Source organism: Amblyomma maculatum, chromosome 6 (assembly GCF_055883805.1).
Source record: "Amblyomma maculatum isolate TAMU_Amacu chromosome 6, ASM5588380v1, whole genome shotgun sequence".
Lineage (NCBI taxonomy): Eukaryota > Metazoa > Arthropoda > Arachnida > Ixodida > Ixodidae > Amblyomma > Amblyomma maculatum.
The window spans coordinates 26187762-26204646 of NC_139349.1; the positions used below are offsets into that span (position 1 = coordinate 26187762).

General features: G+C 40.1%; 1 long non-coding RNA gene across 9 annotated transcripts in view; it reads left to right on the top strand.

Annotated features, from left to right (window-relative positions):
• The window catches only part of LOC146185294 (uncharacterized), a 63757-nt gene that overhangs the window by 28450 nt on the left and 18422 nt on the right, over positions 1-16885 (top strand). For 3 of the 9 annotated variants that reach the window (XR_014707783.1, XR_014707784.1, XR_014707787.1), the window contains exon 2: positions 11130-11164. The exons of 5 other annotated variants lie outside the window; for them this stretch is intronic. This is a non-coding gene — a long non-coding RNA (uncharacterized LOC146185294). Of the gene's footprint in view, positions 1-11129; positions 11165-13105; positions 13399-16885 lie in introns of those variants that run through there. One more of the 9 variants, XR_014707785.1, reaches the window with a different exon arrangement.

Here is a 16885-nt window from a genome sequence, read left to right on the forward strand (position 1 = left end):
TATCCTTCTTCAAGGTTGTTTGATTTTTTGCCCCATATGTATATATATATATATATATATATATAGCACCGTGTTTTCTGCGCTGCTTTAGGGCATAACATTCGCTCTCACCCTGCCGTTACTTCCACAGTTTCGTTGTTGCGGGGAAGAAAGATGCACCTCTTGATGTTTCGTTTTCTTAACATCTTTGTCCTTGTTGGGGCGCCGAAGAGGTCAGAAGCTCGCAAGTAGCACTGCTGCGTGAAAACTCGGTTTGGTTACCAATTTTTTATTTTGATGGTAGTGGCCCATTACAGATGCGGACTTCTGCGCTGCAAGTGAGGAATAGTGTCATCAGGTGGAGACAACGTCTAACAGCTTCTCGTAGCCAAGTGAACTCTGGTCTTGAAATTTTTAATTGTTCATCATTTTATAATCAGATTACGCGCGAATGAGAACCTCATGTAACTGTTTAACGGAAACAGCTTCAGCTAACAATAAAGTTGCGGTTCTCTAAATGACACCTCCTTGTTTTGTATTTGCCGTAAAATCTGTGACCAGATTTTGTATCACCAGAGAGGCGTTTATCCCCAGTGTGGCTGTATCGTTATTTTGTCCGCTTGACTTGTGAACGTCAATTACAGATTCAAATCGTTATGGCATATGGCTACAACGGCGATAGCTGTCAACTTTGTTGGTTTCCCGTGTACATTTTCTGATTCTTAGATTAGCCCTTCACATAGACATTTATATTACCACTGTTTAAATTGTACAATGTGTAGTTTATATGTCGGAATTTGTCTTAGCACGCGCTTTGTGTAGCCTATATTTTTGAATTTTTCTTAGCATATGAAGTTTGCAAAATCTGCAAGAGAAAATTCAACAAGCAAATTGGACATGCATTTTTAGGCCTTTATGGGGCGCCTATTGAATATTTTCTTGTCTTTTTTATGTTTAAATTTGTTCTGTAGAATGGTAATCATTGTTATGACTCTTGATGCACCCACTGGCCCAGCTTTTATGAGACGCTGAAGCAATTGGACCAGTAGCCATCAGGCCGCCTCTTATGAGAAGCGGAAAACGTGGAACCAACCCGTTTTTTTTTCTTTTTTTTTTTTTTTTTACTGCCCCAATCCGGACAGAGTTGATCTTAATACCGTGCTGTCTCTAAAAGCGGCTATGGTTGTAGGAAATAATGAAAATCAATGGATGTTAGTTTTGATTAACAGCTTGAAGGGCGAGTTGGTGCATAGTACCCAGAACTGTGGCCAGTCTACGTGTTTTTCTACGTTGCGCCGCAGTTCTGGGCGTTAGACCTGCTGCGTTATCATTGTTTCCTTGTGCTTACCTTCTTTTCCCTTGATTTGGTAAAGTGCATGTGTCACATTTGATGTTTATATAATTCAAGGTGATGCTGTGCGTTATTTGTAGGTTATGTAGTTAGCGGCGTGTTAATAAAAAGCTCAGTTCGTATTCTGAGGTCTGAAACAAAATGTTCGTCTACGGCAGGTGTTATAAAGAAATCTTCTTTTTTTTTTTCATCATTTCGGTCTCGTTTATATTTTTCACGCAGTCTCAGCGTAATCTAGCAGTGCCCTAAGGAGCCCCGTGAAGGCTGCAAAGTTTGTTGCTGGAATTCAGTGTTTCATGCGATGTTTTAATGACCCCAGCTTTTACAATGACGCTGAAACAACATGGTAAACTTGTGTTTCCATTTTAACTTGGAGTCAACACAGCGGTATCAACACAGAGTTAGCGCTTATAACCCGAATAATGGATTTCGAATTTAGGCAATATTCAATAAATGTTCTACGACTTTTGACACTGTACTGCATTCAGTACTACCGTCCAAACTGAATAGCATTCAAAGAAATCGCATTTGGTGAAATGGATATCTAGTGTTTATTTCACTAGCTGTTCTCAATTAGCGTCATTTACCTCGATAAATTTTGCGGTAGCAGATGCGTCATAGGCGTCCCTCAAGGGTCGGTACTTGTAGTTCTTTTTCTCTTACTATATATTAATAATTTACCTTGCAAGATTTTATTTAGATATAGATGTATCCTGATGACTTCGTGTTATATGAGAACTTTATCTCTCCTTCATCGTCTTCGTCGTCGTGAATCATTCGTCAAATTTTACACGTGTTGTAAGGTTTGGCCAATCATGAATAATTTCCGTAAGACCGTAGCGATGTCCTTCACAATTAAAACTTACCCGCACTTTCTCAGCTAAGAATTTATTGGTAACTACCTTCAAAGCATTTTTGAATATAAATATACTTGTGTCACTTTCATCGCCAGCTTGTCCTTGTCAAAACACATTGATTCTATTACGACCGAAGCTTTACAAAAACTCGGCTATATGCGTAGTACGCTGTTAATCTAGTATATAAGAGTTATCCACCCTATACTTTTCTATGCTTGCATCACCTTGAATGCGTACAAGCAATACGAAATAGACACAGTTGAGGGCGCCCAAAGAAAAGCCATTAGATTTATCTACCGCAGTTGTGGCTATCAGTTTCCACTATCGTTAGCCATGTCTTCACTTAACCTAGCATCCGCCGAGGAACAGCGGTACCTCAATTCATAAAGTTTGTCACGGTAATATTAATTCGAGCTGTAGTGCCTCCAGGTACATAAATATATATTCGCTAATTTAGCATCTAGTAAAAGACATTATGCGCTTAAAGTTACAGTTTTTGGTGTGCATACAAGCATTTATAATATTTCGTTTTCTTCCCCGCAAACAATTGAATATTGGAACTCACTACCAGGCATCGATCGTTCCATCACATTAAAACATTATCGTCTGTGTTTCAGCATCCTTGTCTCTAGCCTTTGTGGTGTTTCTGTTTGTAGTCTTGATAGAGCCCCTCTCCCCCCCAACGCTACAATATGCGAAAATAAATAAATAATTACAACTCAGATGTTGAAATTTGTCTGCTTGCTTTAGATTTGATTTATTCCTTTATTTTTATTCAAGAAGTTTGTTACAGGGCATAAAGTGAGAAAGAGGAAATGAAACGCAGGAGGTAGGAAGTTAAAAAAAGGAATGAAGTCCAGTTTCACTAAGGTAGTCACATAGGTTGTCTGTTGTCCACTTCTCATTATCACAGTCGCGGTTCCACCGCAGGCTCACCTTCGTGAGTAGCCGTTTCCTAACCGGAGCCGTTGCTGGGCACGTCCACAACAAGTGACGCACATCACAAATCTCAGGTGCAGCGTCACAGTGAGGGCACCTGTCAGTCACTGGCATATATTTTTCACGCCACCGATGGCGTACAGATTGGCTCAGAGCTGCGCCTGCCCGAATCCGGTGCACTGATACCTCCTCCTGCCGAGTAAGACTATGAGGGAGGGTGTGAACGCGGAGGAATGAGGGGATGTGTTCGCAGCCGCAGAACTTGTGAATCGGAAACTTGGGACAGGAGCGGATCTCGGGGAAGATGGGAAGATGGTTTGTCTTCTGATGTGTTAATGTGTGTCATAGCATCCCGTTGAATGTTATGCGCATCGCGAGCATGGCAGCGAATCCAGTGTATGCGCACAGGACATGGGTACTTTGAACAGAGCAAGATGAATGGACTGAGTTATCTGGAACGTGCGTCGAACGGCCTTAAAGATGAGCTGCATTGAGTGTAAGAACGGGTGGAAGGGAATAAATGGCATGATAAATGGCTTGAAGCTCCAGTGTCAGAGGGATGCACGTATCTGCGGTATATGCCACGTGACAGTTCAGATGCGGATGAGAGGGACTATACACAGAAGTACTCTTCGCTCTGCAGTATGTGATGCATCGGTATACAATATGCACCCTTCCGGCAGATGTGCATATGATACCGACGGGGAAGAAGTGGGGCGAGTGTCCGTGAGCTGGCAGTACGACCATGGAGGTAGTGTCTTTAAGCGATGGAGTTGTAAAGTCTGTTTGCGAGCTCTGTTTGCCAACTGCTGATCCATGAGTTCACTAAGCGTATTAAGTTGGGCGTACTCCTGAAGTACTGGTATGGGTGTTAGATGGGGGAGACATGTTATGGCACGCATAGCATCACGACTGTTAGCCTCAAGGGAGTCCCACTGTCTGCGGGTGAGACGTTGAAACTGTGTCTGTGTTGAAACTTTATTTTATTTATTAATTTTTATGTATACATTACCGTTTTTTTTTTATTGTTATAGTCATAACATGAGGACGTGTTGAAGCATTTAGGTTCATATTCCAGGATTGGCCTCAGCTACTCTCTGTGGAAAGGTAACCGCATAGTGCAATCTGATCTTGCACTAATTTGATGTGATACACTATGTAGTCAAAAGCGAATAATCACTTTTGTACAGAAGAAGGTATAGTCAGGTTATCGATCTAATGAAACACGATGTCCAAGAAGTACATTTCAGCGTATGGGGACAGATGAATTCGAGTTTTTTCTACAGACATGCTGTTTTCAAATCAATAAAAGTGTGTCAAGCCTGCCAGTGATTTTGTAGACACTTTGCAATTTTAATGTTAACCTTTGGTCACGAACCCGGTTAACATCATCCCAAAGTTTAGGAAATGGATATTAATTTGCGCCTGCCAGTTTAAAGCTGTCACCAAATTTTTAATAGTATATACTCGGCGTGTTACCGTGGCTTTATCCCACTTGAAAAGCAAAATAGCGCACTTCAAAACACAGACATAGGAAGGGAACGACAACACAGCGCTGACTTCAACTGGTTTTTTATTAGAGAGTGACACAATATATATGTACGAAAAGTGGGCGCGAAAGAATTGATAACAACTGCTGAGTTTGCACGTGGCGTAAAACACCGAACGGAAAGTTAAAAGGCGCACGATAACAATATAGGTCAAAGCAAGGCAGAACGGCAGGGCTATGAAAAATAAAGAAGAAGCGAAAAAGGGGGAGGCCAATAGGTAAAAACAGTTAAAGATGGCACGATCCGAAGATACGTAAACTAAAATCGAAAAAACCAAAAGGGGGCATTAAGAGCGATAAAAGCCAAAGGGGGCATAAAGAGCGATAAAAAACACTCTCTAATAAAAAACCAGTTGAAGTCAGCGCTGTGTTGTCGTTCCCTTCCTATGTCTGTGTTTTCAAGTGCGCTATTTTGCTGTCCAAGATGATTTACCAACTAGCCCGTTCTTCCACCCTTGCGCTTTATCCCACGTAGATGGCATGCTGTGCTTGAGAAAAGAAATTATTTTCAGAATACCACTTGTGCACCTAGAAATGAAGCGCTTTATAAGCTTAATAGTCGTATAAAGAAGCAAAAGAGACCTATATAGTTAACTACACACCCTTATCTTCGGGCTTGTGGGGAGGGACGACATTAGGCGTTGTTCAATAATTAAGAAGGGTATCTTGATTTTTGACTCTCTTTGATTATTCTGAATAGATATTTCGTAACCCATGCCACGTACTTTAACAGAAAGTTATCTGGCATGATAGCAGGAGCAGCCGACTTTGACACGCTAGCGTGTGTCAGTTTACAGTTTTTGTTTTCTTTCCTGAAGAGACCGCATACTCCTCTAGTTCCTGCGTAATGAAAGGAATGAATTTTCTCGTCCCGTCATTCAGGCAAGAATGACAAAGAGCCGACGGAATTTGTTGTATCTACATCTAGCTCCATAATTGGGAAATCAATTGGGTAATATCGAAACCTTGTTGTGTCCTTCACAATAGTGTGCTCACGTTTTTCATTGGAGTATTAGCCCTCTTTAGCCGCGAAACGTCATGTGTAAGAAGCGTGTTAGAGGGGCACTTGGTGAGCACGTTCTGGTGCCTGTGACTTGCTAAAGTTTCTTTGAGGTGCATACTGATATTGTGGTAATAGTAAATTCGAGCCTAAATTACTTGAGCGAAGCGAAGCCCTATGTGAAAAGTGCAGAGATTAATTCACAGTAAACCCCTCTTTAATTTCGCACACGTAACTTCAGCAACTAAGAAGAATAATTTACATTATTTTTACAATATATCCGGTTACACCCCATTTTACTTTTAGATGAAGGAACATTGGTAGATTCTACACTTATATTTAAACTTCGCAAGAAAGCTTGCGTTTTTAAGAAACTCTGCTGAAAAGAACATTTCATCACTAACAGCGCATTCTAACCTACTGGTTTCCCATCATAGCTTTGGTCGCTTTTAGGCGTAAAACTCGGTATTAATAATTCTACTGTCTTTTACAGTACAAGAAATCCATGTAGCTTTTGGTGATCTCCTGCTTCGAAGTAAACAGCTTGCGGATCGGATATGCTCGGCAAAACTTCGAAAGAAAATCCTAAGTCACTTGCTTCTTCCGAAATGAAACCAAGCTCGAGAATTTATTTCGTGGCTTTGAGTAACAAGTGTTGGCCTTTCCCCCATCTGTTTAAGATAAAAAAAAAAAAAATCAGTAGCGAGAAGTTGTTAAGAGTGAGGACATAGAGAGAGAACAAAAAGTTGATGTCAAAGTATCGTAGATAGGTAGGTTGTTGTAGCCGATAAGATAACAGACGTGTGGCGTTTGCTGTGCTCACGAATAAAGTCGCACGGAGCAGCGATTCAGAATTCCCCGAATAAAATTAGGTGTATCGCATTTGTTCAAGCCAACGAACAGACAACGTCACAATTTCGTACGGTGTTCAACCGTGGCTTTTATATGATTCTAAGGAGGCGGTGGTGGTGGTGGTGTTAACCGCATTGTTCTCATAATCAGTGCCTGGCCCTTAACGGCTGCTGCATTTGAGATATGCAACGCATAAACTGAACTGCCGCCGTAACCCGTATTGAGCAGTTTTAAAGTGAGCCTCAAGTATGTACAAAATATGCGCTTGGCCTGAAAAGAGACGCCAAAGCATGTTCATTGCACTCTTGATTTCTTGGTGCGCGTATGCCCTGTTAAACAACGCCCCCTTCCCCACCACACACGCTACAGTCTGGATCCACTACAGGTTTTTGTCTAATCAGCTTTTGATTGTTCTTTATTTTGAGATCGTATTCCACGCCTGACAGGCGTCTGCTGCAGACCCTACTACACCCATGCACTTTAAACAGGCAGAAACTAAAGAACGACAGCACCACTTTATTGGTGTATTTAATACAAACCCAGATAATCGAGCAAAAAACCTTGAGAATTCGTTCAGAGGAATACGTTTTTGTTCTATAGAGCAGGTCCAAACTTCTGTCATAAAAAGAAAGGCGTCATCTGAAGCCGCTCGCATTCTCGCCATCTGCCGTCTGCTATGTACTGATCCATTTTAGCTTTTACCCTCTGGCCTATATTTCTGCAGTGGTAAAACGTGGAGGGTTTTGAATAATGCATGAGGGGAGTCCAAGCTCGAAACGAAGCTCCACAGTGAAAAGCGTGAGCGCTAGTGTTGGAAGGGTCTTTAGTACGGAAGAAGAGGAATTAAACTTCACTTCACGCAGCAACTTGTCCACGGTTCCTCGTGCGAGCCATTCTCGTTGTCGACAGGAAGTGTCTGCGTGACGCCCTCCCACGTGACTTCCGGTCCTGTACGAATGTTCTGCGCCGCACGAATGGCGAATGGAAGGTAGTGCTAAAGAACCAGAGGACAGGAACCTGCACTTCAGTTTCCCAAAGCTCCCATAGCTGCCTTGCAACGAGCTGATTGGCTTTCTCTTCGAATTTTCAGCACAATCCTCTATCAGCGTCGAATTTTCAGGCAGATACAACTTCTTTATTGTGAGCATGTTTTCTCTTTCTGCTTTGGAATAGAATCTGATTTGAACGTGAAATTCCCTATTGTGCACTCTGTTTTTCGGTAGACAGCTTTTTTATTTTAGTCCCGGTCTTATTTGTTTCAGATGGAGGGAGAGTAAGGAGAAATGCGCTGCCTTTCAAAAAAGCAAGGCAAGTGCAGACATGTGAAAGCATAAAGTGAGAAAACACCTCTCGTAACGCAGGCGGTTTACAGCTAATATTTGGTAACCCCCTGAACCTGCAGCAGTTATCTCAGTAGATCTGGAAGTAGTTCTAATCCCGGCTTCAAGACAAAAAAAAAAAAAAAATAAAAATAAAAACAGAACGCAGCAAAAAGTATGAGTATTTGCAAAATCTGCAAGAAAAATGACTCGAAACGAAAGATAATTAATTCAACGAAATAAGATTACGGAATTCCTTTTGGCGCCTGTCTTTAATTATGGGAAATAATTTAAATTGGGAAGCAGACAAGAGCTTTTACGAAATAGGTGCAGTCATTAATTAGGCATGATTCTTGAGCCGTTAATTGTTTTACGCTAAAGAAAAAAATAGCTTGATCGTAGCTGCATTTTAGGATGCTATCCGCTTTTAACTTCTTTCGCGGCCCATTTTCTGAAGCGGTCCATTTTCTTTTTAATGTTTCGTTTCTACTAGCTACTATAACACGTCGCGTTTCTTGCGCGCAGTCTTCTCGCTTTCAGTACACAGTTCTGCGCTAGCCCTTAAAATTTAACTCATATCTACCAAAGTTCATTTTTGTTAAAACAATACAAAGCCCGTGCAAATACGGACTGTATTCAACGAAAAGAATAAACCTGTTTTCATGCAACTGCACGATATTATAACATTTTTATTCATCCCAAATAACTCAGCATTTTGAAGATCTCAAACGCTTTAGATGATTTGGCAATGCACTCCTCCACAGGAAACTGAAGGTCTATACATTTTTTATTTTCTCGTGGCATGACATTTTCTTGATTTTGTTCAATCAGCCACACGTGCTGATGTTTTTTAACTAATGCTTTATTCCAGGTTGACACTGATTACTTTTGCTGAAAAGTTAATGATTACGGTTTCGAATAAGCAACTACGTTTGGTTAAACGGTGCTCAATATTTGCTTGATATTGGTAAGCTATGAGGCATGACTTTGTTACATGCAGCGCAGCGAGGATATTGTCTTTCCGTGGCTGTCCCTTGCGAAAGAAGAATAATTAATGGGACAGCCAATTGTGAAACTTATTGAGGCAAATGTTTCTTTTATGCCTTATATATTTTATATTGCCCTTAATTTGAGCAGCGTTGTTTCATTGATTTCAATATATAAATGTTCTTTGTGCTTGCTAGCCACTCAGTCTTAGCAATTTTCAAATTCCTTCGCGAGGAAAGTTTTAAGTACTATCTCTCAATTGAGTTGTCTTCATTTATTTGCATTATGAACGTAGCAGGTCATCCGTTTGGCTGTATGAGTTATTACCGCAATCACAAAGAGATAGGCAAGGAAGTGGCGTTTGCATCTGAATCAAGCAGATGATGCTTGCAATACTGTAGAATAGTTCTGGGATTTAAAACTCGATTATGTAACCCTCACATTTACAGTCACTTTTGCACATATTCCTTCATCGACCTCCTACAGGCGATTTCGGCACACCATTTGCCTTCCTAAGAAATATATGATGTGTAGATGAAAATGGCCTGCATTAGAATATTGATGGTAATATTTATATCAATGTACTTAAAAAAGACAAATCATAAAAAGAACTACATTCTCTTGCTACTGCCAACAGCCTACAGATCTTGGTCACTCAACCAACACGCAGTACACAACAAGCAAGTAGTTCCCCACCAGATATATTTACTACATACGTTTTATAAAAAGTTACTGCAGCTACCGTCTATATAAACACTACTGACGTTATTGGGGTTGAAAATGGTTACTTTATGAATCTTCTTCACCAGCATCACACACCCAGAAATGCTAGAATTAAAAAAAAAAAAGAAAGAGTGTTTGAGCGTATTTTAAACATACAGTTTTACGCCACGACTACAGTCGATATATTAGAAGAGCTTCTGTTGGCAGGCATCTTTCTGATAATATTTTTTAAAAGCATGCCCCATTTGTTTTCTATGTTAGCCTGATTTAATTTTGGGAGCGGCGTACAAACATCAGAGGAAATATTTTGTGTATGCATCGGAAGCTTAGAGATATTCTTCTAATATGTTCAAAAAAGTGTCTTAAAATATCCCACCGTCGTCACACACGTTTTTCTTCAATCTCGCAGTACATTGCTTTCCTAAGTCACTCCTTATACTCGCCGCAAGGGCAGGAAAACAATTTATTTTATTATACATTAATTTAGTATGATATACAACAATTAATGTTTTTTTTTTTTGCGTGAATCATGAAAAGGTTTTGATTACTATTGCTGCCTTTAAACATAACTGTCAAGATCTGGATGCCTGCAAAATAATGAAAAAAAATGTTTCTTGACAAAATTCGCACTGTCATCAAGCATATTTGCAACTTAATTTTTTTCAAGGGATTATTTCTTAAGGCGATGCAAGTTGCCTTCATTTCACCTTTTTCGAAAATTAGGAACAAAACAGTCTTACCAACTATTATCTAATCTCGACGTTTTTCTGTTCTCCAGAAGCATAGATCACATTAGCAGCACTTAACGAGGAGGAAATCGTTATGGTGATATAAATATGGTGATAATAATAAATAAATAAAAATTTCTCTCTCTCTCTCTCTCTCTCTATATATATATATATATATATATATATATATATATATATATATATATATATATATATATATAAAGCCATACGATCTCTTTATTCGCAAATTTCTTTTTCAAAGCTGGCGGAAGGGTATCCGCTAAATAACCTTAGCACTGCTGAAATCATGTTTCAGGGATTACTGTGGAGGGAATACGTGGAAGTTGGGAGAGCTAGCCCTTCAGAACAAGCTCCTGTTATTAATGTGTCAGGAGGCATATTTTTGAGCCATTGTTGTTCATCATTTATGTGAGGCATGCTTTACACTGTGCTGGAAGCACGCAAGGCACTCAACACTAATCTGTGGCTCTCTGGGTAAAAGTGAATCAATTAAACATTATTTAAAGTATGTTGATGGAACTTATATATGTCCAGCGCAAAAAAAAAAAAGGAACTATCCTGAAGTTTTACCACACATGTGGAAAAAGGATGTATATAATTCGATGGTTGTGTAAACATGCCTGTCATGATATTTTTCATGAGCATGACTTCGAATGAAAACTTGGACTACATTGCATGTAAGCTGCCTGTTGGCATCATACGCATAACGAGGCACATGTTACTGGAAAAGGTCAGAATGTTGGATTAAAGCGCATTCAGTGTTTTCCCTTGTGCAATATATCTCTCTAATTCGGTGTACCGCTATGTATTACCCACTTGTGCAGATTGTATCTACTACAAAAGAGCGTCTGATTTAACGGTAAGGTACCCTATTGTCATCCTACTAGCGGTTTACTTTTCTTCGGGTATTATATTTGCGTAAACATAATCAAACGCTACAGAACCCTTTCTAAAACCATTACATCTCTTCCCAAGCCATATAATTGTATACTGCTATGAACACAAGATAAATAAGTCTGGTAGATTGCTACACTCCGGGTAGATTACAACACACAACCACCATGCTATATTTTGCCTCGCATGTTAACAAGATTGAAGATTCAATCTTCTGAGCCCAGTCAAAAATACATTAAATATATTATTGTTTTTACCCCAAAAATGACTTCCTCTAAAATGTCTTGCCGCTGTAGTAGGGCTGTGTGATAAAAATCATATTACTGTTTTATGCGAAAATAGGCTGCATATTCCTCGTGCATTACATTCCGTGTTTCCATATCTGACTTCTTTGTAATGGCTGCTTTGGTGCCTTATTTCACTGTTTTGAATCATGTTGCTTTGTGCCAGGGTGTATGTCAAGTTGTTAAAAGCAGTTCTTAGCTCAGGTTTGTTTTTCATAAAATAATGTAGTTCCGAAAATTAATTTTTTTCTATTGTATTGTATGGCAGTGGCTTGTATGCTGCCTATGTGACCTCAAAGACTAGGAGTCGTGTGCTACATACTTTATCCCCAAGTTCAAGCGAACGTCTCGGGCTGCATGCAACATTTACATAATCGTTGAAGCCTTTGGACTTCATAAGTTTCAAATTCTAGACTAACAGCATAAATGAAATGGTCTTCAATTCCCCTTTCCTTGCAGGTGCAGAGGAAAATTGTTATTTATTTCTCGCGAAGTGTCTCGCAGTGAATCAATATCATCACTTATAAGCTGTATGATATACCTTCTATTGCTTACATTCCCAGTCATAAGTCCTGAGTGTTGACACAACATGTAGTCTTAAGTAGTCGTACTCATAGGCAAAAAAAGACAACATATCTAGTGAAATCATTTATGTTTTCAAGGCAAACAATTGCTCAAACAATATATTCATTTGCTTTTAGCTGCCATTGTTCTCTGTTAATCTCCTCACTGTTGCTGTAAATGTAAACTATAGGCAAATGCAAGATATTTTGTTGCTTGCTAAAAAACTGGAGACTGAAAAGTCATACCGCATTGTCACCAAACGGCATGATCTCATAACGTACTGGCTATAAATTTGAAGGTGATTGTATCTAGACAGCATAATCAGCATATTAAAAACTGGTCACTCGAAACACAGCCTTTCAAAGCACTAAGACACAACAAAGGCACGTGATTTGTTCAGTATAACAAAGTTAGTGATTTCCACGCTGTAGTTTGCAGGTTGTTACACTCATTAGTGGGCAAAAATATTGTATTATGGAAGTAGGGACGTTTAGGGATGTTTTTGGCGTTTTTTTTTATTTGTACAACTTTTATTTAGATTGGACCACACTTATTAAAATTATAATTGTTTCTACTAAGAACGTTCGTGTGATTGCATTAAATCACTGGAATACCAATGTGGCGATCATTCTAAGTATTAAAATACGCCTTGAATTTAAGCTGCATTTTAATGGATTCGTATGTGTACCTTTCCCGGGCTTTCGATGGGGCCAAAAGCAACCTGTCTATTATGTGCAGAAGTTTAGGAAAGAGTGGGTTTAGGTCCCTAAGTTTCGAGTTCCAAGTGCAAATGGACGTTCCTTGTGCAGTTAAAGTGTCATCGGTGCCTATATATAACGTAGTTAATGAATCTGCCTGAGAAACAATATGACTGGCATTCAACTGTAATGGAAGAGGTCCGCTCGCGACAGTTGGGGAAACTGTGGGTGCATTGATGAATTATTGGACAGAGTGAACAGATGCAGTAATGCTTTCAACAATAATCTTTCCTTCGATCTGGCCGACTTTGCTCTCTCTATGCTGTTGCAGCTCTGGCCGAAAGCAGGGGTTCGATGAATGTTCAATCAACTCAAAATTATCGAATGTAAACTATGATCCTAATGTGAACAGCGATAATGAACCCCGTCAGAGCTAATCGAGACGGACTACGAAGACAGGAAAATGCTGCCTCTGGAGTTAATCCGAAAGATCGGCACGATATGAAAGTGTACGTTGGTAGAATCGCAAGAACTCCGCCTAGAAGGCGCGGTTAGAGCGTACGATCATTATCAGACTGCTCGGCGCACCAATATTTAGTAGACGACATCTTTATGCGAGGGAAAGTGGCCACAGTTCACACTTTGAGAATCAGGTAAGCAAGAAGAGCGTTGGCAACTTTAATTGAAACATATTGAATGCCGGTGGGATATTACTGGAAATTTATGTATACATTGTTCGATGTTTCGATCTAGTATGGTAATAAAATAGGAACTTTTTGTTATTTTTATACCAATAATATGTAAATTATTTAGAAACTGAGTAGAGGACAAAATGCGTGAGTATTAGCTTCCGTTATGCATATATGGAATTTAGCAGCTTTAGCAGGTCATGGGGCTTCGTATGGGGGGTTTTCTCTATCCTTTTTTAGTTGGCAACACTGGATCTGTTTTTTATGGTTTAGCCGCTAATCAGGCTTGACATTTTCTTTGCACGATGAAATTTTCGTCTGATCTGTAAAAACAACTTGTGATAGAAAGGCACGGAGAGAATTCACATTTTAGAATGTTCGTTAATAATAAATGAAACAATAAAAATAAAAGAAACACTTCTTTTTTTCTTCAGTGCACTATAGGCAGTGACGTTTCTTCATTGACGTTGCCGCTGTGGTGAAGTGTGATAGAAAAAATCATTCTTTGACGCAAATGAAATAGAGCATAAACGTTCTTCTATCCGAATATTTCACTCAGCAGAAAGTGGCTTCCTCCGGATGATTTTAACGCGAGAGGACATCTTTCTGACTGAAGCTTTGTGCTCATGTTCTCAAAACGGCTTCTTATCGGTAAGCTTATTTAGATCATTTGCGAATAAACACTGAAGAAAAAAAAAACAGCGAGAAATAGCCGCATAAGTTTCTGTATTTCTTTGTTCCATGGTGAAGATGAAAAGTGATAAAAAACAGTACACGTCAATTCTCGACCTGTCTATTTTGAATCTGGGCTCTTCAGAAGAATGGTTCAGGGATTTAAAAGAGTAGAAAACCTAAGAGCTTTTTCTTTTCTGTTCGTCTCTGGCAAAGGTAGCAAAGAGCTTTCGCACTTTTCTATTCACTTGAATCTTGTTGAATCTAGCAGGTCCGAATTTGTTTTGGTTGTTACGCATTGAGCGGAATATATTCTCTATAACTTTAACTCTGCGTTTTGTGTGCGCATATGAGAGCCCGTGCATTGAGTTTTCGGACTGTCACATCCCATTGGCGTATCCCTCAAAATCCGCCCTTCCGTCTGGTGGAGCAAGAATAACTGCGTGAGCATTGTAGCCTCGGCCATCTTTACCTTTGATTTCTTTCTCGCCCTAAGAAAATATCGTAATAAAATGCGCTTGCATGCCTTGCGCAGTACATAAATGAAGGCGAAATGATTTGTTCTCGACATCAGAGCCCACATGACAACTCTACCCCACAGTTGGGTTGAATTTACCATTCTTCAAACAATGGATATTGAGGTGGCTTTAAAACTCTTGAATCTGTAAACTCACTTAATATTAAGAACGCTTGTAAAATTTTTATACAGTATTGATCGCTAGCCTAATATTGAGGTCGGAATGTCAAAATAAATCATGAACAGCGCTTTTGAAACAAAACAAAAATAATTTACCATCTATTTTGATTGGAATTATACAACCCCTCTGTTCATAAACTGGTTGGCAAGGAGTACTTCGCTGGAAGGTACAAAAGTATTGCACGGGGATGCTCTTGTTTTATTCGGGCCTGATTGTTAAGCCTCAGCCTGATAGGGCTCTAATACAGGTACCCATGGGAGCCCAGCATCCGCCAGGTGCCGCCATAATCGGTTGTCGTGAAGCCCCACCACGTAGCCCGTGTTTGCGTTAACTGAGAGTAGTTAATGCGTTAATGAAGAGTAGCAGTAGTAGAGTAGGTTGCTATACGGTGCAATGTTCTTGAGACGTTTATGTGATAATAATCTTCGTGTAGGCATTCTTTGCGCAATGCGCGCAATTATCAGAATTTAGCATTTAGTGCAGCGGAGTTTCCTTACTTAGCCTAAAGAAATGCCGCCGTCCTTCCAAGCGAGAGCTGCTCGCCTCAGATTAATAATAACTCCTTGTGGTCCAGTTCAGTACTTTTAACAATACTCCCTGACGTTGCTGCTTCTCGCTATGACTGATCTTGTTCTTACGACCAAGGTGAGGCTATCTATGGGCACAATTTTCGAGATAAACTCTCGATTCCGGTCTCTGAAGCCTAATGCAGCGCCATCTGCTATGCTACCATCTAGAACTGCTCAGAACGAAGGACAGCCGATATGAACGTAATAAAAAACAGGACTGAACCTTTCGGACGGTGTTTTGGTAACTTCCAGTATTTCATAGGAATATCTAAATTAAACAACAAAAATATGTCCAGCATTCCTCCTCATCTGAGAAAGGCATACTTGTTGGGGGTCGCGGGGGGGGGGGGGGGGGGGGGGTGCTTTTTTTGATCACTTTACCTAGATGACGCCACTAGGTTCACGTATCTTCTTGCACGTAGTTTTAGTTGCCTAGGCATTTCTTGAGGTTTTTGGTGGCATAAATGATGGTTCCGGTTTCAATGGCTCCAAACATCCCTGAACATAATATTATTTGCATGCAATGCTCTCAACATGCATGCAACGTCAAAAAATGCATGCAATGCTCTATCTTTCGTCTATTCACGGACTCTCATTTGAAATTACTACAGTACTGGAGCGGCTGCCTGGGAAAACTCACCATGCATAGTGAAACTTACATGTCAAAACGTTCATTTAGAATAATTTGAGACCCTCTGGCCTTCGCACGATCCCTCCTTTCTTTGGGAGGGTACTGCTACATGAAGAAGCCAGCATCGTTTCCATCCTTCCAGCAATAGTATCGTTAGCTTCTCAAGTGATAAGCGCAAATTAAAACGCGCGCGCCGTTTCTTCTCCCGCTCACTGAACTTTTAGCGCCAGCTCTATGGCCGAAATCTCGCTCGCTGAAATGTCTGCTGCGCACATCATGAGAATGATCACTCGCTGTTTTGCTCCATTAAAAAAGGTTCTGTGAGCTTATGTTTCGAGTAGCAATGGAAGCATTCGTCGGGTTACCTCGCTTAGGTCCGGGTACAGAGCAGTAACAGACAGTAGCAACAGCTTAAATAAACTTCAGCGGCCTCAGTAACGATGCAAGATCAAAAAATGCAAGGCTGGTACTCTAAATCAACGCAAACTACAGAAATAAATGCGACTATTAGCTTTTAAAACGCACAAATTCAATCGAGAGTCTGCTCCAGCAGCAGTAGAGGAGTTACATGATCCCACTTGCTCCCCTAGGCCGATGCTAGCGCCGTTCGTTTCAGTTATGGCGCTCGCGTCCAATACTGAAACTCTGTGAAAACATCGCTTGCGATACGCCAACGTAATTTCATTTATTTCCGCTGTCACACACTAAGCTAAAGCTCTCTATTAAATGTTTGTATGTCTTTATTTACATATTGCAATCATTCACCCGAAGTAACACATGAGCTATAGCTAGAATGAAACATCTGTTTCATTCACGCCATGCGCCTAGAAACGTTTAGCATTGATTGAGTTTGTGCGACATTGTTTTTCAATGTGAGCTGC